The 27374-nt window shown below is 37.5% G+C and overlaps 1 protein-coding gene and 1 pseudogene across 11 annotated transcripts in view; one reads left to right on the top strand and one right to left on the bottom strand.

Moving 5' to 3' along the window:
- The window catches only part of NCOA6 (nuclear receptor coactivator 6), a 97803-nt gene that overhangs the window by 12781 nt on the left and 57648 nt on the right, over window positions 1–27374 (top strand). For 9 of the 11 annotated variants that reach the window (XR_010935230.1, XM_067707894.1, XM_067707890.1 and 6 more), the window contains exons 2-3: window positions 6950–7027; window positions 26276–26381. The exons of 1 other annotated variant lie outside the window; for it this stretch is intronic. The gene's annotated coding sequence lies outside the window, so the exon portion shown is untranslated. The remainder of the gene's footprint in view (window positions 1–6949; window positions 7028–26275; window positions 26382–27374) is intronic. One more of the 11 variants, XM_067707885.1, reaches the window with a different exon arrangement.
- Window positions 19250–19880, bottom strand: LOC137206439 (NADH dehydrogenase [ubiquinone] 1 beta subcomplex subunit 11, mitochondrial pseudogene; annotated as a pseudogene).

The following is a 27374-nucleotide window of genomic DNA, read 5'->3' as shown; positions in this document are numbered from 1 at the left end:
ATAACTAAAATCAAATGTAATTTAACAAAAAAAATAAACCTTACATATTGCAAATATGTAATAGAGGGCATTTCTTTGACAGAATTTTGTGATGAGTCATGTTTGCTATTTTAAAAATCATTCTAGGGACTTCCCTGGTGGCGCAGTGGTTAAGAATCCTCCTGCCAATGCGGGGGACATGGGTTCAATCCCTGGTCTGGGAAGATCCCACATTGCCATGGAGCAACTAAACCCATGCGCCACAACTGCTGAGCCTGTGCTCTAGAGCCCGAGAGCCACAACTGCTGAACCCATGTGCCACAGCTACTGACACACGTGCGCCTAGAGCCCATGCTCCACAACGAGAAGCCACCACAATGAGAAGCCCACATGCCTCAACGAAGAGTAGACCCCCCTCACCACAGCTAGAGAAAGCCCATGTGCAGCAATGAAGACACAATGCAGCCAAAAATAAATAAATTACTTAATTTTTTTTAAAAAAAGCATTCTAAGCAGGCAAAAATTGAGAAACATAAAGGTCTTGAATAAAAGATTTCTCTTATTTTTCTTTTTGAAATGGAGATAAATCCTGAATTCATAAGTTGTTTTACAAACCCACCCCAGAAGCACTCAGAATTTATTTTTGTTTCTTGTCCTCTTGAGTGTTTCATTTGGCTGTCTTTTATATACCAATTCTTTATCAATTTTAAATAGCTATTTTTTTCTGTCATTCCTATTATAGATTTTTTTAATTCCATTTTCTGCTGCAAATAATGCTCAAATAGGATTTTCCTTTCAAACCACAAAGGCAGTATAGGCTTATTGAACAAGTTGGGTCTCATCTGAGGTGCACAAAGAGAAAGCCAACCATCCCCTCCTCTCCAGTTCACATCCTCCAACATATCCAACTAGCCTAATGTGATTCTTCCATGTTTTTCTCTATGCTCTTAGAAACACAAATATACATACTGATTCATATTCTGTCTTATTTTGTAAGATTTTCATGATGCCATATGCATTATACTACAACTTCTGTTTTTTACTTTATAGGGTATCATACGTTTTCTTCCATATCATTAAACAGATATCTAATTCATTTTTTTGTGCTGCATAATACTCCATTTATGTAGATTTATCTCAATGGGCATTCAGGTTGTTTCCAATTTTTTTTCCCATCACAAACAGTAGACATTTTTATACATATATCTTTAAGAAGTGAAGCTTTTACTTCTGTAGGATAAATTCCCAAGTATGGGTTATTTCAATATTATGAACTGCCAGGTTATTTTCCATAAAGGTGGTTGCAGTTCTTATTCCCACTGGCCCTGGATAACAGGTATCTGTTTAGTTTTTGCCTATCAGCTGGGTGAAAAGTGTTTTCTTATTTTAATGTTCGTTTCCCTGACCATTAATAAATTGCGTACATTCATTGTCCAATTTGCATTCCCTATTCTGCAAATCATCTTTGCCAATCCTTTAACTTATTTTTCTCTTGGGTTGTTAATTTTTTACTTTTTAATCAGTTTGGGGATACTTTTGTGTATTTCGGGTATTAACCCCTTTTTTGTCACATTGTGCAAGTATATTATCCCAGCCTTTCATTTGGCTTTTGACTTTGTGGTTTCTTTGACATATAGACTATTTTAAATATCTAATCATGTCTGTCAGTCTTTTTCTTTATGATTTCTAGGTTCCTGTCTTGCTCACCACCATTCCACTGAAGTTAATAATTCTTCTAAATTTTTTTCTATATTTTTGTTTTGTTAATTTTTTTTTTTTTTTTTTGCGGTACGCGGGCCTCTCACTGTTGCGGCCCCTCCTGTTGCAGAGCACAGGCTCCGGATGCGCAGGGTCAGCGGCCATGGCTCACGGGCCCAGCCGCTCCGCGGCATGTGGGATCTTCCCAGACCCGGGACACGAAACCGTGTCCCCTGCATCGGCAGGCGGACTCTCAACCACTGTGCCACCAGGGAAGCCCTGTTTTGTTAATTTTTAACCTTAATTTTGTTTTTCTTGTTTTTGCAACTGGGGCAGAAATTTATTTCTTTGTTTTTTAATATAAATGAACCTGTTTATTATGCCATTGAATTTCTTCTCCTGATCAAAAAATTATCTCTTCTTCATTATTTACGGATAAGATTATTTTAAGAAATCTCTCTTGAATTTTGAAAAAATGTTTTTCTGGTTGTTCCAAGTCAGTTTGGATGCTCTACCTATGTTTGAAAATAATAGTGTATTCATCTAATAACAGTTCTGTCTGCAGGTTTGCCAAGTGTATTCTGGGTCATCAATAATGATGAAATGGTAGCTACAGGCTAGCTGTAGCTGAAAGCTGATCTGAGGACTCCAGTGTTTGATTTTAAAAGAAAGTGACAATTGTAAGAGCATAAAGCAAAAAAAAAAAAAGGCCTGACAAAACTGTGAATGCACCTGACCCTCTGTATCCGTGGGTTCCTCATCTGCATATTCAACCAACCAGGGATTGAAAACATCCCCCCCCCAAAAATTCCAGAAAGTTCCAAAGAGCAAAACTTGAATTTGTCAAGTTTTTGGAAACTATTTACATTGTATTTACAACTATTTACATATCATTTACATTGTGTTAGGTATTATAGGTAATCTAGAGATGACTTACAGTATATGGGTAGGATGTGCTGTTATATGCAAATACTACAGCATTTTATATAAGGGACTTGAGCATCTGCAGATTTTAGTTTTGCAGGGCGGTCCTGGAATCAATACCCCATGGATACCGAGGGATGACTCTGTGTTAAAACAGTGGAGAAGAAGAAACACTGGCAGACTCTTAGAATGATGGCCTAAGGACTTTTGTAATTTAGAGCCCAGATTTCATGATTTAAGTTTCTTGTTAGAAACTTAATAGAGAAAAAAAAGCCATTGTTCTCTCAAGTTGTCTTCAACACTTTCTTCAGGCAAGGCAACATTCATTATCATTATATAACCTGCTTTTCTAGTGCTTTTAAAATGAAGTATTTCTTTTGTAAAGAAGTGTCATACATAAAATGAAAGACTTCCCTACAACTAAGAAGCTTTGGACAAATTGTTTACTCGGGCCTTAATTTTTTTGTCTGTTCCATGCAGGTATTGGACTGGATGATTACCAAGGGACCTCTAATGGTGCTCGGTCTCATCAAGTTATATTTAGGAAATTTTTAAAAAATTACTTCCTAGATTGTAGGATTTGGTCAGCTTTTCAATGTCATTTGTATATTACAGCATGGGTTAAAAGACTGGAATTCCCTTTTTTTTTTTTTTGCCACTCTGTGCAGCATGCAGGATCTTAGTTCCCCAACCAGGGATCGAACCTGTGACACCTGCATTGGGAGTGCGGAGTCTTAGCCATTGGACTGCCAGGGAAGTCCCCCTGCATTGTTTTTCGACTGAAGCTTTATTATGAATGAAAGAAAGTGGTGGTTCACAGTTAGAACATGACATATAAAGTAGTTTTTCTTTACATTTTACTTTATCCATTTACTGTGGTATCTAACAAGATAGGAAAACTCTCATTGAACCTCTGACTTAATCTGTTAGTTTATATTGTACTCAATTAAAATTATTAACTACAGTTGACCCTTGAACAACATGGTCTGACTGTGCCAATTCACTTATACGCAGATTTTTTTTGTTCAATAAATACATAGTACAGTACATCCACAGTTGGTCGAATCCATGGATATAAAACCACAGATATGGAGGGCTGGCTGTAAACTTATACTCAAATTTTTGAATGCTTCTGGGGTCAGAGCCCCTAACTCCTACGTTGTTCAAAGCTCAACTGTAGGGCTTCCCTGGTGGCACAGTGGTTGAGAGTCCACCTGCCGATGCAGGGGACACGCGTTCGTGTCCCGGTCCGGGAGGATCCCACATGCAGCGGAGCAGCTGGGCCCGTGAGCCATGGCCGCTGGGCCTGCGCATCCGGAGCCTGTGCTCCGCATCGGGAGAGGCCACAACAATGAGAGGCCCGCATACCGCAGAAAAAAAAAAAAAAAGGTCAACTGTATATATCTGTGTTAGCATGAGTAGTTTTAGGGATTTCAAATTTTGCATTTCACAGATTTATTTTTTGTTTCTTATACTAAAATGTCAGGATTGAAATGAAGATTTAATGTTAATATTCCCTAATCTCTTAAATTGTCTATTATCCCTACCAAGAGCAAACCAGGGTTGTTACAGTAGTGAAATGCCAGTCTCCTTGACAGGCATTTTGTTGATCTTTTCAGGGCACTAAGTTTCTATGATTTGGCTGGAGGTTTGCATAAATTTTCCGTTGGGAACCCTGGACTTGGGAACAGGAAGCATGTAAGAGTTTTATAAGAATCTTATAAGAGGGTGTAGGGAGGATGGAATTGGATCTTAAATTAAGTTGTGCCATAGCAAATTGTCTTTCACAGTTCACATTTAACTATTTATTAATATACTTTAAAAAATGCCTTATCCTGAAACATTTAAGGTTATGTGGTTAAAAGGCCAACTTAATTTTTTTTTTTTTTTTTGCGGTACGCGTGCCTCTCATTGTTGTGGCCTCTCCCGTTGCGGAGCACAGGCTCCGGACACGCAGGCTCAGCAGCCATGGCCCACGGGCCCAGCCACTCCGCGGCATGTGGGATCCTCCCGGACCGGGGCACGAACCCGTGTCCCCTGCATTGGCAGGCGGACTCCCTACCACTGTGCCACCAGGGAAGCCCCAGCTTAATTTTTAAAATACTATAAGTGTAATATCCAGACCTAGGCATTCATGAAAATATTATTTAAATTATCCTTTCCACAATTTTTTTGTTTCTTATATAGTAACTTCAGGAGCAGGAAACTGTTTAGCAGAGTGCCTGGTACATAGTAGGTGGTTGGTAAACGGAGGTTGAACAAATGCATCCATTGCAAGTATTCAAATAACAGTAGATTAGAAATTAAGAAAAAAGAAATTATGAGGAACTTTTTTTTTTAAGGAATTTTATTGATTGATGGATGGATTGATTGATTTTATTTGGTTGTGCCAGGTCTATTTGGTTGTGCCAGGTCTTAGTTGCAGCAGGTAGCCTCCTTAGTTGTGGCATGCGAACTCTTAGTTGTGGCATGCATGTGAGATGTAGTTCCCTGACCAAGGATTGAACCCGGGCCCCCTGCATTGGAGCACACAGTCTTAACCACTGTGCCACCAGGGAAGTCCCTGTGAGGGACTTATTTTTTTTTATATATAAATTTATTTATTTTATTTTATTTATTTTTGGCTGCGTTGGGTCTTTGTTGCTACGCGCAGGCTTTCTCTAGTTGTGGTGAGCGGAGGCTACTATTCGTTGCGCTGCACGGGCTTCTCATTGCAGTGGTTTCTCTTGTTGCAGAGCACAGGCTCTAGGCACACAGGCTTCAGTAGTTGTGGCCCGCAGGCTCAGTAGTAGTGGTGCACGGGCTTAGTTGCTCCGTGGCATGTGGGATCTTCCTGGACCAGGGCTTGAACCCGTGTCCCCTCCATTGGCAGGCGGATTCTTAACCACTGTGCCACCAGGGAAGCCCCCTGTGAGGGACTTCTTTACACATATATTTTCTATTTAAAAAATAGCTTGTGCTCTGCAAGTCTGAAATGATTTCAAAATATAAAGTTAAACTCATGCAAAAAAAGTCTTATGGTGGTGGTGGAAAAGTATCAAGGGTATTGTTATTAGCCATATTTGAGAGGGAGACATCTTGCACCTAGACAACAAATCTAGGAGATTTGTATTTGACACAAGCTGAAGAATATGCTTGTGTTTATGAATCAGATGCCAGAGGAATTCTAGGATTCTTATTTTACAAAGCTACTTAAAACATTTGAGTAGAGATATTATTTGTTAATGTGAAAGCATATAGAAAATAATTATATTTCCTGATAAACAGTCTTTGAGTTTTCTTAAATCTAGAAGGAACCTGTGATTCTCTTTAGCGCTAGCTTAGTGATCCATCCTCTCATTTTATAATTTAGGTGTCTTAGGCACAGAGAGATTGTACCCTGCTCCAAATCATACAACTTTATGAGAAGGTCACAACTAGAACTTGGGGCACACTCATCCTGCCATGCTCAGCCTGGCTCTTTTTCCTTTCTGTCAACCTGTGTTTCATTATTATAAATAATGCTAGTCTGTTCTCAAGATTTATTCAGTTAATTTTACTACTAATCATTTGACATTTGTATTGAAGCATAAAAAATGGATACTGCAGTTAGGAAATCATTGGATGAGCATTAGACTTTATTTAATTTCCTTATATGGGTGGTGCAACAGCTGCGATGGTGCACAGTTGTGAACCCAGGACATCTGTGTTTCCCATTTATTTGTTTACTTGTGTGTTTTTTGCAGTAGTTGCATGTAATAAAATTTTTTTTCAGAGAATAAGGAGAGTAAATGTTAAATTTAAAAGTTTAATATTATTAGCATATTTACAGTTTTACAACAGAAAGAGTAGGAAAATGACAAGAAGGACTAAGTCTGTAGCTAACGACATATGTGACCTAGGGCAAATCATGTAACTAGGGCAAATCATGTAAAAGAGGTTTACTAACCTCTGTGGGACTGTTTTCTGCTACCTTCTTAATTAGAATTCTTCAGGGGTTCTGCCCAGGACAAATGTATCTGTTTTTTGATATTTGTTACTTGAAGTATAACACACATAATGCGAAGTGCACAAATCATAAGGATAATGAATTATAAAAAGAACATACTTGTATGACCACTGCTGTTGTATTTTGAAAAAGCTTCCTTGGTGATTATGATAAGCTTTCCTTTAAAAGAAATCACTGGACTTGAGGCTGTAGGTAATCTCATGTCTTTCACAACTCTTTCTAGAGTGAAATTAACAGAAACAGTGATAGAAGGAATTTGGCCAGTCACAAAAATTTGCTTTGAATAGGTTTATTGGGATTATATATTAAGTCTTCTGATGTTTTTCTTCTTCCTCTTTGCCCTTTTTCCTTTCTGTCTAGGTCCTGGATGGAATGGAGAGGGGTCCTACTCAACTTCTGACTATCTTTTCTGAGAGTGGTCAGAGAGTTCTTAAACAGGTCTGTTGATTCTGTAGTACACAAATGCAAGTTCGAGTTATAAAAGATTTGGATTCAGCCTAAACAAAGAATTGAATTAGGAAGTAGACTTTTTTTAAAAAAAGAAGCCATTTTGATCTCAGTGTCCACAGGGTATTTTACTTCGGCAAGCTGCATTTGGCATGTGGATTGGACCCAAAGTGACTGAATTAAATAAGATCTGCTTAATATAAAAGCAGTTGTTATATCTTTATCAGTTATGCTGAATATATATAATATGGCAGAATTCTTTATTGGTTCCATGGAAAGTACCAGGAAAAGATGAAAAGGTGAATATCTCAGTTGTCTGTGATTCTGGTGGGTGATGGAGGCATGGATAAATCCAAGAAGGAATATAATTATATGGCCCTCTTTCTAATGTTCTCAGAATTCATAACATTGGGGTAAAACAAAGCTACCTTTACCTTGCATATCTCTGGTTAAGGGAAGGGCAAGTATATATGGGTTTTGTTTGTTTGTTTTCTTTTCTTTTACCCTTGTCTGCATCACCATGAATGAACTTTATCATTATTCAGACCGATAAAAACTCAAGCTTAGTGATTTCCCAAACTTGTCTTTACATTGGAATCACCTTTGGAGCTTTGCAAAGTACTAATGTCTTTGTTCCCCCTCCCTACCACCACCCCCCACCCTAGATTGTGGGGGTATGGCCTGGGAATTTTTAGAAGATCCCAAGGTGATTCTAAAGTGCTGCCAAGTTTGGGAATCACCGTTTTAGCTAGTTAAAGCAGATCTGGCCACTACGCACCTTGTGAATTTTTTTGCGTAAATATTTGGATAAATATATAAATAAGGGATAAATATTTTGTTTTAGAATCCTGTACTTTAAACCTAAATTTTTACTAGAATGAAAGCTCTGTAAATGCAGGTACCATGTCTATATTTTTTTCACCATTATATCTTTAGCATTTAGAACAATAACTAACATGTGCTATATGCTTAAATATTTGTTGAATGAGTGGATGAACCTATTAGTCTCTAGTGAGCTGAGAGTATGCTTTTACCTAATACTCGAGTGGTCTGAGGTATAGAGTGGGGTGGTGGTGGTAGTGAAGAGCCCAGCCTCTATGACTAATTGACCGGGCTCCAGTCACAGCTCTGTCACTTACTAGCTGTAAAACCTTAAACAAGTTACTTCTCTAATACCTCAGTGTCCTCATTTGTACAAGGGGGGTAATAGAATCTATTACATGGGGTTTTGGGGGGAACTAATTGAGTTAATAATACAAAGTGCTTAGAACAGTGCCTTGCACATAATAGTGTTCTGTAACTTTTAGCTACTGTAGAATTCAAGACACTCCAGATTCTCGGTAGTTTGAATAATTTAAATATAGAGTGTTGTATGGGGGCTAAGGTAGAATAATGGAATCAGCTGCATTAGATGTAGTTAAAGAAGACTTGACAAAGAAGGTTATTATTATTATTATTATTTTTGGTCAACTTAATGAGGTATAATTTACATACAGTAAACTGCACCATTTAAAAGTGAAACATGTTTCAGTGAATTTTGACAGATGTTCTTATTAGTTTACAGTATTTATTATGAAACACCTGTCACAACCAAGATACAGAAAATTTCCATCTTCCTAAGAAATTCCTTATTTTCCCTGCAGTCTGTCCCTCCTAGCCCCTCCACCTATATATTGCTTTGCATTTTCCAGAACTTTATGTAAATGCATTGATACATTATGTTCTGTTATGAGTCTAGCTTCTTTCACTCAGCAGAATGATTTTTTTTAATGAAAATGACTAACATTTATTGAGCATTTAATACATGCCAGATATGGCTCTAAATTTCTTTTTTCTTTTTTTATTATAGCTGGTGTTTATTGAGCTTTTATAGTGGGCCAACATTAGTCTAAACATTTTATTTTATTTTATTTTTCAACAGAATGATTTTGATATTTATCCATGTTGTTGCATGTGTCAGTGGTTCATTCCTTTTGAATGAGTAGTGTTTTGTTGTATGGGTATACCATGCTTGTTTATCTGTTCACCTGTGATAGACAGTTGAGTTGTTTCCAGTATTTGATGATTGTGAATAAAGCTACTGTAAGCATTTTTGTGCAAATCATTGTATAGATATATTTTCACTTATTCTGGAGTAAATCCCTAACAGTTGTACTGCTAGGCTGTATGGTGTATCTAACTTGTTAAGAAACTGCCAAATAATTTAAAAAGAAGTGAATGTTCAGCAGGATTTCCAGGGAGGGTGCATTAGTTATTTATTGTTGCATAACAAATTACCACACATTTAGCAGCTTAAAACAACACACATTTATTAGGGCACAGTTTCCATGGGTCAGGAATCTGGCTTAGGTGGGCCCTCTGTTTCAGGGTCTCTTACAGGCAGCAGTCAAGGTGTCAGCCAGGACTGGAGTCTCATCTCAGTGATTGACTGAAGACGGATTTCCTCTAAGCTTCCTTGGTTGTTGGCAGAATTAACTTCCTCAAGGGATGTTGGATTTAAGGCCTTGGTTTCTCACTAGCTACTGGTTGTCAGTTTCTTGCCTTGTAGCCTCTCCAACATGGCAAGCTGAGAAGGCAGTAGAGCCTCCTAGGGAGATGAAAGTCTCATTCTTTTATAACCTAATCATGGACGTGCTGTCCCATCACTTTTGCTGTATTTTTTTGGTTAGAAGTAAGTCACTAGGCCATCCCTCAGGGGGAAGAGGGGGCAGGGGAGATTACATGAGGGCATGAATACCAGGAGGCTGGGATAATTGGTGGCCATATTAGAAGTCTGTCTACCACAGAAGACATGGCTTAGTGCCAGGCTGGGACTAAATGGGACATTAAAAAGAGTGGTGGTGGTGAGGAGTAGTTTGTGAAATTTTCTTTACCTTCCCTGTATCAAACTATATCTCTTTCTTCCTTCTGTCTTTCACATCAGCTTCTTTCCCCTTCAAGAGCAGATACATAACACAAAGATCATTCTCACAATGAGATTTTAATCTTGAGTGGGTTTTGTGTGTGTGTGTGCGTGCCTGTGTGTGTGTGTGTGTTTAAAGATTCAATTAAGGCCTCTCCCTGTATCATTTAGTGTTTATATACATGTGTATTTTTTAAAAAAACATTTTGTCGTGGAAATTGAGACAGATATGAAAGGAGAATACTATCATGAACCCCCATGTACCTTTCACCCAGCTTCCACAATTTATTTTTTACTAATCTTATATCTAAAATTTACATACAGTAAGATGCACTAATTTTATGTGTACAGTTTTCATTGGAACAGATGTATATATCCCCACAATCAAGATATAGACCATTTTCACTCCAAAGGTACCTCATCCCTGTGCAATCAGTCCCCACCCCAGTCTCAGGCAAGCACCCATCTGATGTCTGTTACTGTAGGTTGGTTTTGCCTGTTCTAGAATATCATAGAAATATTCTTTTGATCACCATGAAGTTTTTGAGATTCGTTCATGTTGTTGCCTGTATCAGCAGTTCAGAGTTCTTCAGACTTGGCACTGTGGACATTTTGGACAGGATAATTCTTTGTCTTGGAGATTGTCCTGTGCATTGTGGGTTATTTAGCAGTATTCCTGACCGTTGTCCACTAGAAGCCATTAGCACTCCCCTCCCCATTTCTAAGAATCAGAAATGTCTCCAGACGTTGCCAGATGTCCAATAGGGGACCAAATCTCCTCCCTACACTGGTTGAGAATCCTTTCAGTAGTTGATCCTGTTTATTATTTGGCAGTATTCTATTGTAGGGATATACTTCAGTTTATCCATTTGCTAACTGATAGACATTTGATTTGTTTCGTTTACTTTCAGTTGAGGCTATTGTAGATAAAGTTGCTATTAATTTTCATAGGCAAGTCTTTGTGTAGACATGTTTTCATTTATTTGGGGTAAATACCTAAGAGTGAGATTGCTGGGTCTTCTGATAAGAAACTTTATAACTTTAAACTGCCAAATTGTTTGTACCTTTTTACATTCCCACCATATGAGAGTTTCAGTTGCTCTGCATCTTTGTCAACATTTGATATTATCATTCTTTTTAATTTCAGCCATTATAGCAGGTGTAGCTTTAATTTGCATTCTCCTGATGATCAATGATGTTGAACATCTTTTCGTGTGCTTATTGTAATGTATCTGTTCAAATCTTCTGCCCATTTTTTATTGGGTTGTTTGTCTTACTATTGAGTTTCCTTTGTCTTTTTCCCAACATGTGTACCAACATTAAGAAAATTGAAATAATGAATCAGTTTTATATACTTCTTATATTTAAAATGTGAACATTTCCCATGATGTTAAGTATTCCTGAAAACATGAATTTTAATGGAGAAGCAGTATTTGAGTACATTTAAATTGATTAACCACTTCTGCTGTAGAGCCTTGAGCTAGCTTCCAGTTTTTCACTATTATTAATATTTTGATAAACACCTTCAAATATAAATCTTTAACCACATCTCTCATTATTTATTGAGTTAGATTCCTAGAGGTTAGGATTAGTTATGATGTTAAGGAGAATGAACATGTAAAAGCAAAATATGAATGTTAATCTATTTCATTGTACCTTTGCCACATTTGAGTATTTCATTTTAAAAATATTTGCCATTTGATGTTGGAAGAAAGGCATATTTCATCTGCTTTTTTTTGATTACTTATGAAATGAAAAAACTTTTCATATAGTTATTGATGATTTTTATTTCTAATTTTATAAATTTTCCATTTGGGGGGCCAATTTTTCTGTTGGGATGTTAATGTTTTCCTTAATTTTTAAGAGGACTTTAATGTTAAGTTTATTAACCTTTTGTTATTTACAAATATAATTCCCAACTTGTATTTTGCCTTTTTACTGTTGTGTACTTTGTCCTGCAAAATTTTAAAAATAATAATGAAATTATATGATAAAATCTATATTTTGCTTTAGCTCTTCAGTCCGTGAAATGATAAATATACTATATATGAATATATAACCAGCCTGTGATTGTAGTTTTATGATTTTATTTTTTATATTTAACTTAAGCTTTTTTTTTTTTGGCCACACCACGCGGCATGTGGGATCATAGTTCCCGGACCAGGGATCAAACCCACGTCCCCTGCAGTGGAAGCACAGAGTCTTAACCAGTGGCCTGCCAGAGAAGTCCCTGCATTTAACTTTTTAGTCAGAATTTTTTAGTATACATTGTTGATAAGGTCTGAATGTTTGTGTTCCCCCCAAATTCATATTTCAAAGTCATAATGCCCAATATGATGGTATTAGAAGGTGGGCCTCTTGGGAGGTGCTTAGGTCATGAGGGTGGAGCCCTCATGCAGTCATGAATGGGATTAGCGCTCTTATAAGAGAGATCACACAGAGCTCCCTAGCCCCTTCCACCACATGAGGACACTGCAAGAAGTTGGCAGATTGTAACCCAACCACGCTGGCACAGTGATCTTGGACCTCTCAGCTTCCAGAACTATGAGAAGTAAATTTCTGTTGTTTATGAGCCATCCAGTTTATGGAATTTTGTTATAGCAGCTCGGACAGACTAGGACAATTATGAAGTGAGGAGAATTTTTTTTTTTTTTGGTTGCATCGTGGCAGCATGTGGAACTTCCCCAGCCAGGGATCGAACCTGTGCCCCCTGCAGTGGAAGCACGGAGTCTTAACCACTGGATCACGAGGGAAGTCCTGAAGTGAGAACTTATAAAATTTTTTCCAAATACTCAACCAGTTTGTCCCAACTACAAAACAAAGTCATCTCCTGTAAAGAAATATGACACAACATCCATTAATGAACAATCAGAAGAGAACTAAATAAAAAGAAAAGTCACCTACAGCAACCCACAAAACGGAAGACAATATTTGTAAATCATATATCTGAAAAGGAATTTATATCTAAAATTTATCAAGAACTCTTAAAATTCAGTAATAAAAAGACAAACATCCTAATTTAGAAATTGGCAAAGGATTTGAATAGATATTTCCCCAAAGAAATCATGCCAGTGGCCAGTAAACATGAAAATATGCTCAACACCTTTAGCCATCAGGGAAATGCAAATCAAAACCACAATGAGATACAATTTCACACCCACTAGGATGGCTATAATCAGAAGGATAACAAATGTTGGTGAGGATGTGGAGAAATTGGAACCCTTGTATACTGCTGATGGGAATGGAAAATGGTGTAACTCCTTTGGAAAACAGTCTGGCAATTCCTCGAAAGGTTAAGTATAGAGATAACATATAACCCAGCAATTTCACTTCTAGGTATATATATACACGCAAGAGAAATGAAAACATATCTCCACCAAAACTTGTACACAAATATTCATAGCAGCATTATTCATAATAGTGAATGGTGGAAACAACCCAAATGTCTATTAACTGATGAATGAATGAATGAATGAATATGGTATTTCCATACAAAGGGATATTATTTGGTAATTTAAAAGATGAAGTACTGTTACTTGCTACAACACCTTGGAGAAATGAAGCTAAGTGAAAGAAGCCAGTCACAAAAGGCCACTTATTTTATGGTTCTTATTGTATGAGGTATCTAGAATAGACCAGTGTTCCTTGACCTAGTCTAAAACTCTATCGTTTAATGGAGAGGGGAGGGGTAACCCATTAAATTAATGACAGAGCATTTTAGCAAAATTGTTCGTAGTACTCGAAGATGATGGTGACTGATAATAGTTCGTCTTTATTTTGTACCTTACCTTCCTTTTGAATAATCATTTTTAAAAAATAACGTTTGGTGCTAATCATTTGTAACAGTTATTTAGACTTAGCCCTATGTTTAACTGATTTCATTTCTTGCTTCCTATTCTCAAGGTCTTTGTTTTTGGTTAATTATTATTCAGATAATATTTTTGTGAAAAGTACATGATTGATATACATCTGAAAGTATCATTATATTGATTTCACACTGAATGACAACTTGGTGGGGGAGGGAGCAGGATTATTAGGTCACATTATTTTTTCCACTATTAATTCTTTAATATTTTGCCATTATCTTGTGGTCTTGCAAAGCAAAAATCTGTGGCCAGACCGAATTTTGGTCCTCTATGTATGACTTGTTTTTTCCTTCTTGAGTGATTTGGGGCATTTTCTTTATCCTTGAAATCTGAAAATTTCACTAGAACAAATCCAGTTGTCACTATCTTTTTAGTAATTTTGCCTGGTCTTTTGTAAGCTCTTCAGAGCTGGAGATGCAGAAGATTCTCTGACTCAGGAAAGCTTACATTTCCTTTTTAAAAAATCTTTAATTATTATTTCTGTCCATTTGTTTCAGGGATAACAAATTATTTGAAGTTTATTTCTCTCTTCTCTCCTTGTCAATCCTCTCATACTTTTCATTACTTTGTCCTTTCCTTCTCCATTCTGGAAGAATTTCTCAAATTTGTTGTCTCCACATTTCTAATTAAGTATTCTGCTCTTTACTTTTTCTAGTAAAGATTTGAATTCTGTTACAGAATATTTGTAGTTTTTACCTTTCTTTTCCCCCTGTCTTATTTCTGCCTGCATCTCAACTAGTTCTTTTCATTTCTGCCTGTGAACTTTGAACTCTTATTTCAGTGTGTTTTATCAAATTTGTTGAGAGTAACGTAGTTGATTTCTAAAATTTAACCTGTTGCTCCTTATATATTCATTTTCTGAATTACAGATGCAGAGTTTCTCTTCTTTTATGTTACAGAATGTTTTTCTATCTCTTCCCTCAATTATTCTTCCTTGAATAAGGAGGGGGGTATACAGGTCTAGTATGTGCCAAATAGGGTAGACAGTTTCCTTCATTGGCTATTTGGTAGCTGTAGGAATTCTCCTATCGGATGTTAAACTAAAGGACTAACGGATGCACATAGTTTCTGAATACTTTCTAGTGTGCAGCAGTCATTTATGTGTTTCCTGCTGGATTGAGTAGGGGAAAGCCCGTCCTCTGACGTGGTAATTTGACTTTGGAAAAGAGGGTTTGTTTTTTGATCATTTGAAGCCTAGGCTGCAAATAACTGTGATTTCCAGAATGTAATGCTCCCAGGGCTTTTGCTCTCTCAGCCCTTCCTGCAATTGCTTTCAAATCTCAGGGTGTATGTACTACTTTGTATGTTATAGAATCTGAAGTAGAGAAGGAAGGCTGTGGGCATGTAATAGCCCTGACCATACTAAGTGAGTCTCTCACAGTAGGGTGATGTGACTTACCACTGCCATTGCTGCCTCTGGAGAAAGCTGTTTTGGAGCAGGTAGTTGGAGGAGGTTAGTTAAAAATCTGTTACCTTCCTGCTGGCTCTACTCTATCTAAAGCCCCATTCCTGCCTGCTGTTTGGCAGAAAAGTCATATATGAGTCCAACAGTTCTTTGAGCAGCAGTCTTAGTTTCCAGTGCTGTTGATAACTTTGACTCTTAGTGTTTCCTTAAATATATCAATGAAAAATTAGGGTGGAGGTGATGATAGAGATGAACCAGGCATTGTTATAGCCTCCATTTTAGCTCCCAGCTTGATGTTAACTTTTTGAAAGAAGGAAGATGAGAGAAGAGTGTGGAGAATAGCTACTAATGGAAGAAGGAAGAGTTAAAGATCTTATACCAGTTGAGTTCCAGTTTCTCAGGGAAATATGGTAACATTGAAATCAAAGAGCCAAGGTTTAAGATAGTCTTGGTTAGTCTTTGTTTTAAAGTCTATTTTGTTTGATACAAGTATTGCTACCCCAGCTTTCTTTTTGTTTCCATTTGCAAGGAATACCTTATTTCATCCCCTCATGTTCAGTCTGTGTGTGTCTTTAGATTGTGAGTCTCTTGTAGGTAGTATGTATACGGGTGTTGTTTTTGTATCTATTCAATCACTCTTTGTCTTTTGAGCATTTAGTCCATTTACATTTAATCATTAATAGTTTGTACTTACCGCCATTTTGTTAATTGTTTTCTGGTTGTTTCTGTAGTTCTTTTTAGTTCCTTCTTTATTTTGCTCTCTTCCCTTGTGATTTGATGACTATCTTTAGTGTTATGTTTGGATTCCTTTCTATTTTGTATGTGTATATTATAGATTTTTGTTTTATGGTTACCATGAGGTTCATATACAGCTATATATGTGCGTGTGCATTATTTTAAGTTTAAACACATTCTAACAACCCTGCACTTTTACTCCCCCCCCAACCACGTTTAATGTTTTGGCATCATATTTTACCTCTTTTTGTTTTGTGTATCCCTTAACTACTTATTGTGGATAGAGATGATTTTACTACTATTACCTTTTAACCTTCATACTAGCTTTATAAGTGGTTGATCTATCTTTACTGTTGTTTTCCTTTATAAATGAGGGGGTTTTGTTGTTGTTGTTTTGTTTTTTTGCCACGCCACACAGCTTGTGGGATCTTATTAGTTTGCTGACCAGGGATCGAACCCATGCATTCTGCAGTGGAGGCGTGGAGTCCTAACCACTGGATCGTCAGGGAATTCCCCATAATTTTGATAGTTCTAGTTGTGGTCTTTTCTTTTCCTTTTAGAGAAGTCCTTTTAACATTTCTTGTAAAGCCAGTTTACTGGTGCTAAACTTTTAGCCTTTGCTTATCTGCAAAGCTGTTTATCTCTCCTTCAAATCTGAATGATAGCCTTGCTGGGTAGACTATTCTTGGTTGTAGGGTTTTTTTCCTTTCATCACTTTGATTATATCGTGCCACTTGCTTCTGTCCTGTATAGTTTCTGCTGAAAAGTCAGCTCATGGTCCTATGAGGGTTCCTTTGTATGTAACTAATTGATTTTTCTCTTGCTGCTTTTTTTTCTTTTTTTGGCCATGCAGTGTGGCTTGTGAAATCTCAGTTCCCCAACCAGGAACTGAACCCTGGCCACGGCAGTGAAAGATCCAAATCCTAACCACTAGACGACCAGGGAACTCCCGACTCTTGCTGCTTTTAAGATTCTCTCTTTATCTTTAATTTTTGACGTTTTAATTATAATTTGTCTTGGTGTGGACCTCTTTGGGTTCATCTTGTTTGGGACTCTCTGTACTTCCTAGATGTGGATGTCTGTGCCCTTTCCCAGGTTAGGGAAGTTTTCAACTATTATTTTTCAAATAAATTCTCTACCCCTTTCTGTCTTCTCCTTCTTGGGCCTCTAAACTGCAAATGTTAATATGCTTTAAGTTTTCCCAGAGGTCTCTCAAGCTAACGTCATTTTTCTAAATTCTTTTTTCTGTTCAGCTTGTATAATTTCCACTACTCTGACTTCCAGTTTGCTCATCCATTCCTCTGTATCATCTAATCTGCTGTTGATTATGACTGGTGTATTTTTTCAGTTATTGTGTCCTTCAGCTCTGTTTGGTTCTTCTTTATATTTTCTGACTCTGTTAAATTTCTCACTTTGTTAATTCATTCTCCCATGTTTGTTGAGTATCTTATGATAATTACCTTACACTCTTTGTCAGGTAGATTGCATATCTCCACTTGGTTTAGTTCTTCTTCTTTGGTTTTGTCTTGTTCCTTTGTTTGGAACATATTCGTCTATCTCCTTGTTTTGCCTAAACTTCTGTTTATTTCTATGTATTAGGTAGGTCAGTTACATTTGGGAGACATGGCCTTATGTAGGAGATGTCCTGTGGGGCTCAGCAGCATACTACCCTCTGGTCACTAGAGCTATATACTCTTGAGGTGCCCACTGTGTGGGCTGTGTGGGTCATTCTTTTGTGGCGGGGCCAAGTACTGTGGACATGCTGGTAGGCAGGGCTGGCTCCCAGCCTAGTTGGCTGCCAGGTCCTGCCTCATGGGGTGGCTGCCAACCCACTGGTGGTGGGGCTGGGTCCTGGTGCAACTGGCTACAGGGCCCTAGGGGTCTCTGGGCTGGTGTTGGCCCATGGGTGGGAGGGCCAGATCCCTAGGGGGCTGAGGCTGGTGTTGGCCCGCTGGTGGGTGGGGAAGACCCTGGCACTAATAGGCTAGAGGGAGTACTCCAAAATGGCTCTTGCCAGCACCAGTGTCCTCATGGTAAAACAAGCTCCCCCATATGGCTGCTGCCAATGTCTGTGTCCCCAGGTGGTGCCCCAGTTGATGCCTACTTCTCCAGGAGGCTGTCCAAGATTAGCAAGTGGTTCTGACTCAGGCTTCTTTCAAGTTACTGCCTCTGTGCTTGGAGAGCATGTGAGATTTGGCATGTACCCTTTAAGACCAGAGTCTCTGTTTCCTATAGCTTTCCAGTTCTTCTGTACATAAGCCCTGCTGGCCTTCAAAGCCAGGTATTCTGGGGGCTCATCTTCCCGGTGCAGAATCCCTGGGCTGGGGATCCTGATGTGGTTCTTTAACCCCCCACTCCTGGGGGAGAACCTATGAAATTGTGATTATCTTGTCCTTTGTGGGTTGCCTACCTGGGGGTATGGGTTGTTTTTTTAATAGCTCTTTATTTATTTATAATTGCTTTATTTATCATTTTATTTATTTATAATTGCTTCACAATACTGTGTTAGTTTCTGTTGTACAACAAAGTGAATCAGCCATATGCATACACATGTCCCCATATCCCCTCCCACTTGAGCCTCCTTCCCATCCTCCCTATCCCACCCCTCTAGGTCATCGCAAAGCACCAAACCGATCTCCCTGTGCTATGCTTCTGCTTCCCACCAGCCAACTATTTTACATTTGGTAGTGTATATATGCTGATGCTACTCTCACTTCACCCCAGCTTCGCCCTCCCACCCCATGTCATCAAGTCCATTCTCTATGTCTACCTCTTTATTCCTGCCCTGCAACTAGGTTCATCAGTACCATTTTTTTTTTTTTAGATTCCATATATATGCGTTAGCATACAATATTTGTTTTTCTGACTTACTTCACTCTGTATGACAGACTCTAGATCCATCCACATCACTACAAACAACTCAATTTCGTTTCTTTTTATGGCTGAGTAATACTCCATTGTATATATGTGCTACATCTTTATCCATTCATCTGTCAGTGGACACTTAGGTTGCTTCCATGTCCTGTCTATTGTAAATAGTGCTGCAGTGAACATTGGGGTGCATGTCTCTTTTTGAATTATGGTTTTCTCAGGGTATATACTCAGTAGTGGGATTGCTGGGTCATATGGTAGTTCCATTTTTAGTTTTTTAAGGAACCTCCATACTGTTCTCCACAGTGGCTGTATCAATTTACATTCCCACCAACAGTGCAGGAGGGTTCCCTTTTCACTACATCCTTTCCAGCATTTATTGTTTATAGCTTTTTTGATAATGGCCATTCTGTATGGCATGAGGTGATACCTCATTGTAGTTTTTTTTTTTTTTTTCTCACAGTTTCAGTCCCTTTAATTAGGTGCTCTGAAGAGAGGGCAGAATGGCAGACAAGGGGTGGAGAAGGTGGTGCTTCTTAAGCCCCTTTCAGTAACCGGTCAGTCCTCATCCTCTGGCAGCTGGATCTTGCTGGGGTCGAAGCAGTTGGAGTCCATGATGGGGAGGCCATTGGCCTCGGTATTTTACAAGCCTCTCAGCTTCCCGGCGGGCCCACTCCTGCATCCTGTAATCAGGCAGATAAGCCACAAAGGTGCTGCCAAGGACCAAGATGATGGAGAAGCCAAAGAAGAAGACGACCCACATGTTCCAGAGGTCCACAGCAGGGTCCCTGTCATAACCGTGGGAGTCTGGGTTCTTCTCGTAGAGGTTTTCGTCCTCAGCATCTGGGTCCTCCTGCCAGTGTAAAGTCGGTTCCGGCGGCCGCTTTCCCGCCACAGCGGACGGGGCGATCACAGCCCTGGAGGAGCTGGATTCCCAGCAAACACGGGCAGCCGGGAGCCCTCGCCTCGCCGCCACCGCCAAAAGGCGGCGGCCGCACAAACCTAACATCCCGGCCACCATGACAGATCGTTCTGCAGTTTATCGGGGGTGGGGGCGGAAATGTGACTGAGCAGCTGCAGCTGGTCCGAGCGTGAGAATTGTCGCTCCGCCCCTGCCGCAATAGGTCCCGAGTCGAGATTTTGTTTTCAAAATGGCGAGGCGTCCTCTTTCCCTCCCTCTGTCATGGCCTCACGGAAGACATCTTATCCTCTCGATCAGGCTATGGCCTCATTGTAGTTTTGATTTGCATTTCTTTAATAATTGGTGATGTTGAGCATCTTTTCTTGTGCCTCTTGGCCATCTGTATGTCTTCCTCAGTGAAATGTCTATTTAGGTCTTTCGCCCATTTTTTAACTGGATTGTTTGTTTTTTTGATATTGAGCTCCATGAGCTATTTGTATATTTTGGAGATTAATCCTTTGTTGCTTCATTTGCAAATATTTTCTCCCATTTGGAGGGTTGTCTTTTTGGCTTGTTTATGGTTTCCTTTGCTGTGCAAAAACTTACAAGTTCAATTAGGTCCATTTGTTTATTTTTGTTTTTATTTCCGTTATTCTAGGAGGTAGGTCAAAAAAGATCTTGCTGTGGTTTATGTCAGAGTGTTTTTCCTATGTTTTCCTCTAAAAGTTTTGCAGTGTCTGGTCTTACATTTAAGTCTTTAATCCATTTGGAGTTTATTTTTGTGTATGGTGTTAGGGAGTGTTCTAATTTCATTCTTTCACATGTAGCTGTCCAGTTTTCCCAGCACCACTTATTGAAGAGGCTGTCTTTTCTCCATTGTATATTCTTGCCTTCTTTGTCATAAATTAGGTTCCCATATGTGCGTGGGTTTATCTGTGGGCATTCTATCATGTACCGTTGATCTATATTTCTGTTTTTGTGACAGTACCATACTGTCTTGATTACTGTAGCTTTGTGGTGTAGTTTGAAGTCAGGGAGCCTGAGTCCTTCAACTCCGTTTTTCTTTCTCAAGACTGCTTTGGCTATTCGGAGTCTTTTGTGTTTCCATACGAATAGTAATATTTTTTGTTCTAATCCTGTGAAGAATGCCATTGGTAGTTTGATAGGGATCGCATTGAATCTGTAGATTGCTTTGGGTAGTATAGTCATTTTCACAATATTGATTCTTCTGATCCAAGAATATGGTGTATTTCTCCATCTGTTTATGTCATCTTTGATTTCTTTCATCAGTGTTTTATAGTTTTCTGAGTATAAATTTTTCTCCCCCTTAGGCAGGTTTATTTCTAGGCATTTTATTATTTTTGTTGCAGTGGTAAATGGGAGTGTTTCCTTAATTTCTCTTTCTGATTTTTTGTTGTTGGTGTATAGGAATGCCAGAGATTTCTGTGCATTAATTTTGTATCCTGCAACCTTACTAGATTCATTGATTAGTTCTAGTAGTTTTCTGGTGGCATCTTTAGGATTTTCTATGTATAGTATCATGTCATCGGCAAACAGTGACAGCTTTACTTCTTCTTTTCCAATTTGTATTCCTTTTATTTCTTTTTCTTCTCTGACTGCCGTGGCTAGGACTTCCAAAACTATGTTGAATAAGAGTGGCGAGAGTGGACATCCTTGTCTTGTTCCTGATCCTAGTGGAAATGCTTTCAGTTTTTCACCATTGAGTATGATGCTTGCTGTGGGTTTGTCATATATGGCCTTTATTATGTTGAGGTAGGTTCCCTCTATGCCCCTTTTCTGGAGAGTTTTTATCATAAATGGGTGTTGAATTTTGTCAAAAGCTTTTTCTGCATCTATTGAGATGATCATATGGTTTTTATTCCTTAATTTGTTAATGTGGTGTATCACATTGATTGTTTTGCATATATTGAATCCTTGCATCCCTGGGATAAATCCCACTTGATCATGGTGTATGATCCTTTTGATGTGCTGTTGAATTCTGTTTGCTAGTATTTTGTTCAATTTTTGCATCTGTGTTCATCAGTGATATTGGTCTATAATTTTCTTTTTTTGTGATATTTTTTTCTGGTTTTGGTATCAGGGTGATGGTGGCTTCGTAGAATGAATTTGGGAGTGTTTCTCCCTCTGCAATTTTTTGGAAGAGTTTGAGATGGATGGGTGTTAGCTCTTCTCTAAATGTTTGACAGAATTCACCTGTGAAGCCATCTGGTCCTGGACTTTTGTTTGTTGGAAGATTTTTAATTATGGTTGCAATTTAATTATTTGTGATAGGTCTGTTTATTTTATTTTAAATTTATAATTTTGGTGCATTGTCACCAGAGTTTTTGGCTGTTCTGTTGTTACATTTTGATTTATTGAGATTTTCTTTATGGCTTTTTTTTTTGGCTGTGTTGGGTCTTCCTTGCGGTGCACGGACTTTCTGTAGTTGCAGTGAGCGGGGGCTACTGTTCGCTGTGGTGCGTGGGCTTCTCATTGTTTTGGCTTCTCTTGTTGCAGAGCACAGGCTCTAGGGGCACGCGGGCTTAGTTGCTTTGTGGAATGTGGGATCCTCCCGGGCCAGGGATTGAACCCACGTCCCCTGCATTGGCAGGCAGATTCTTAACCACTGCACCACCAAGGAAGCCTCTTTATGGCCTTTCTTAAAGGTTAATTTTTATTAATGTTCCTTTGGAGACTTAAAAACTGGTTTTTTCTTGAATTAAAAAATAGTTAAGAGATGGGTATTTCTCTAATAATTATTTATTAATACCTAGTACATATATCCATCTAAAATTTTGAGATTATAAAATCAATATTTGGCAATAATGTAAAACTATAGCAGTCCAATTAAAGGCATTGTAGACTGATACTTTCTTATTAAGAGGGAAATTTTTTCTGATGCATGCCGAAATTATGCAGTTTCCATGCATAATTTCTATGTGCACAATAAAGAATACTTTAGAACCTGAACTGAAAATTTAATGAAAAAAAATGTATAACTATTTTAGATAAAATAGGAAAAAACTAAAATCTATGGAATATCTTTATGGAGTTTAAATACAAACTTTGAAATTCTGTTAGAAGTAGGTTTTGTATTTAGTGTATGTACAAAATATTTTTATTTTGTCTCCAAGCATTTGCGAACAGTGTGCCATGATGTTAATTCATTTTAATTTGACAGATTTATTTATTTATTTTAGGCTTTTATATATATATATATCTACTTATATATTTTTTAATTGAAGTATAGTTGATTTACTATGTTGTGTTAGTTTCACAGCACAGTGATTCATATATATATATATATATATATATATACATACACACATATATTCATTCTGTTTCAGATTCTTTTCCCTTATAGGTTATTACAAAATACTGAGTACAGTTCCCTGTCTTTGTAGGTCTTTGTTGGTAATCTATTTTGCAATATATATAGCGGTGTGTATATGTTAATCCCAAACTCCTAATTTATCCCTCCTCTCCTTCCCCCTTTGGTAACCATAAGTTTGTTTTCTATGTCTATGAATCTCTTTCTGTTTTGTAAATAAGTTCATTTGTATCTTTTTTTTGGATTCCACATGTAAGCAATATCATATGATATTGGTCTTTTCTCTGTCTGGCTTACTTCAGATAATCTCTAGGTCCATCCATGTAGCTGCAGGTGGCATTATTTCATTCTTTTTTATGGCTGAGTAGTATTCCACTGTGTGGGTATATGTGTATGTATGTAAATATACACACACACAGACACACCACATCTTCTTTGTCCATTCATCTGTTGATGCACATTTAGGTTGCTTCCATGTCTTGGCTATTGTAAATAGGGCTGCAGTGAATATTGGGGTGCATGTATCATTTCAAATTACAGTTTTGTCTGGATATATGCCCAGCAGTGGGATTGCAGATAACTCTAGTTTTAAGGAACCCATACTGTTCTCCATAGTGACTGTACCAATTTACATTCCCACCAACAGTGTAGGAGGGTTCCCTTTTCTCCACACCCTCTCCAGCATTTATTTGTAAACTTTTTGATGATGGCCATTCTGACCAGAGTGAGGTGATACTGCATGGTAGTTTTGATTTGCATTTCTCTAATAATAAGTGATGTTGAACATCTTTTCATGTGCTTTTTGGCCATCTGTATGTCTTCTTTGGAGAAATGTCTATTTAGATCTTCTGCTTTTTTTTTTAAAGAAAAAGATGTTTAATTTTAGATTGTCTACTTAACAATTCAAACTGAGAAGTTAAACAAAACAATAAAAACAAGATACAAACTCTATAAATATAAACCTAGATGGTTTTGAAAGGAAATATACCCAAATATCAGTAGTGATCATCTGAGTTTTGGGATTAGTTGATTTTATTCTTTAAAAATATTCTGTATTTTTAAAGATCTCTATAAAAAATTATGTATTCTTTTATAACTAGAAAAAAACCCAATAAATTGTATTTTATCAAACAATTTCTCATTGAGTAAGCTTTTTAATGTTGACTTCTACCTCAGTAAGTTTTAGGAAAACATGAAAAGACCTTTGGACCTTTGTTCTTTCAGCTCTCCGCTAGGTGTTTTCACAAACTATATCTCATTTAATCCTCACAGCACCCTCATGAGATTGTTACTTCCCATTTTACAGATGAAAAATATGAGGCTCAGAGAGGTTAAGCAATATATCTAAGGCCTTTCAGATAAGCAGTGATTCAGCTGCTCACTGGCTAGCTGGTAATTACAATCCAGATCTATTGAACCTTGAAATTTATACACTGCTGAGTGTCACACTGCATACACTGCATACATTAAAATTTTGAATTTTGAAAGTGAAAATTATCAATCATGTTAATTAAAATAATCATTGCTATACTGAAGTCTATATGATTTGTGAATATTGTTTCCCAATATTCTTTTCACTTTTTTTTCACACACACGCTGTATTTTATTTTTACAAGAGATAAATAAACTGACACCAAGCATTGTAAATGGATGACCACAACAAAAGCAACAATGATTGCAATTACCAAACACAAAACACATTCATACTATGTCATAATATTGACGTTCAGTCCAGTAATCCTCCAGTGTAACAGCTCCTTTACTTTGCAGTGAAAATTGATTTGTATATTTTTTGTGTCTGAGTCCTTGTGGGATTTTTTTTTATTCAAACAGAAAGTCACAAAAATTATAATCATCCTCATCAGTTCACTCAGTCCCACGTAATTAATTTTTTTCATCTTGATCTTTTGTTAGCACTTTTATGAATTCATCAGTTTTCCATTAGAGTTCTGAAAATGCTTATTCATTCAGTTCAGCAGTATAGTCAGTTACCAGAAACCTGTACTTGTCAGAGTCTTTTGCATGAATTCCTTGAAGATGAAACCCCCTTTTTTTTTTTTTTTTTTTTTGCGGTACGTGGGCCTATCACTGTTGTGGCCTCTCCCGTTGCGGAGCACAGGCTCCGGGCGCCGGGCAGGTTCAGCAGCCATGGCTCACGGGCCCAGCCGCTCTGCGGCATGTGGGATCTTCCTGGACCGGGGCACGAACCCGTGTCCCCTGCATCAGCAGGCAGACTCTCAACCACTGTACCACCAGGGAAGCCCTGAAACCCTTTTATAGGAACATTTTTGCAAAAGCATCAGAGTATACCCAGAACTGTCTGTAAATGACAAAAGACTTAAAAATGACCACGGTTAAAAATTTGATGAAAGTTCATAATAATGCAGTTGACAAGGAAAGTTAGTTATTTCTGAGATATACATTTTAAAGTAATAACTAGAATTATGACTTATAACATTATACCAGAACATATAAGATTCTTAGAATGTAGTGTCTGAAACATTTATATTAACGTATTTCCATACAAATAACCCAAAGAAAGTTTAGTATTAGTTGTTTTTTGTTTGTTTGTTTGTTTTTTTATACTGCAGGTTCTTATTAGTCATCAGTTTTATACACATAAATGTATACATGTTAATCCCAATTGCCAAATTCAGATCTTCTGCCTATTTTTTGATTGGGTTGTTTATTTGTTATTGAGTTGTATGAGTTGTTTTTATATTTTGGAAATTAATCCTTTGTCAGTCACATTGTTTGCAAATACTTTCTCCCATTCTGTATGTTGTCTTTTGTTTACAGTTTCCTTTGCTGTGCAAAAGGTTTTAAGTTTAATTTGGTTCCATTCGTTTATTTTTATTTCCGTTACTCTAGGAGATGAATCTGAAAAGATATTGCTGCGATTTATGTCAAAGAATGTTCTAATTTGACAGATTTAGAAATCAATGTATAGAGAGGGCTCAAAGGCTTAGGGTCCCAGTTTCATGATTCTGGTATATGTCCCTTAGTTTTGCTTCTGTATTCTTTGAATTGGTTGGTGATGAGTGCTTTAAGATCTCAGGAAAAAAAAATATTCTTTGCAGATTTAATGAAAACTCTGTTTTAACATTGTCTGAAGATGTCTAAGTTGACTTGATAAATTGTAATATTTGCATTCTGATGCAAGGATGGGTCACCTCTGTAATTTCTGTATAATATTGTACTTTTATTTTTCCTTTTTTTTTTTTTTAGAGTTTTTATTTGGCTGCTACCTTAAAATAGAAGCCCTAAAAATGCCAGCTTGTTTGGACTTAGAAGATGACCTGGATAAATGATAAAAATTAAGAAAGACATTTTGGTGAGTGAAACCTTATGTGAGAGTGAGTATGGCTCAGCTTAATTCCAAGCAGTGGAATGACACTACCAAAGTTACATTGCAAAAATTCTCTAAGTTTGAGTGCCTTCTGTTTCTCTGGGATTAAGACCTTGATCTCTTTTTTTTTTTTTTTTCTTTTCTCTCTCAGGGAGTCCATAGACCTCCCAAGAGGCACATCATAAGACTTAAATGTGTTTTAAATACCTGGTCTTCTCCAGCACTACACCAAACCCAGTGTAGTATACTGGGGCCTAGTGTTCTGTCAGTCAATCTTGTGAGTCATGATTTAATTAGAAATTGAAAACTGATGGCCTGTGGGCCATATGCAGGTGCGGTGAGTTTCATTTGGCCCATAGAGTATTTTCCAGAAATATAAATCAATTTTAAAATTTGGAGATTTTACTAAATATATGGATTTTAGTCTATTCTTAAAATTGAGAATGTTAGTCCTGGGCCTGTATAACACCTTCTGTCCCTCCAGAAAGAAAGTAATAAAGTGGAACAGAGTAGCAGCTGCTGAGCATAGATGGGTATGCAAGTTTCCTATTGCCCAAACCATTCATACAGTATGTGCAAATGCATTTAATGTTCAGTGTTCTTCTCTTACTTACTTTATGTGCCTGACCCCTGTAGGTATATGAATTTGTGATTTCTGAGGTGCATAATAGCATCTTGTCTTTTTGCTCAAATGGCAGATAATCTGAATAGTCTGTGACAATCTTTTAACCATTATTCACATAGGAATCTGAATATATGTAAATATACATATAAAATATATATTTAAACCGGAAAAGACTGGTGTAAGTAATTAAATATATGTAATATATATAAATTTATATATTTATAAATATATATGTTCAAATATGTTTATTTTTAAAACATACTGTGATTTGGAAGATGTTCATAGATAAGCTTCTTAGCATTCCTGATGTCTGGCAGAGTTTTACCATGGAGCAGTACTATGTTTCTGGTATG

The sequence above is a fragment of the Pseudorca crassidens genome, chromosome 15 (genome assembly GCF_039906515.1).
Source record: "Pseudorca crassidens isolate mPseCra1 chromosome 15, mPseCra1.hap1, whole genome shotgun sequence".
NCBI lineage: Eukaryota > Metazoa > Chordata > Mammalia > Artiodactyla > Delphinidae > Pseudorca > Pseudorca crassidens.
Note: the sequence above shows the minus strand (reverse complement) of the source record. Positions and strands in the feature narration are given on the sequence as shown.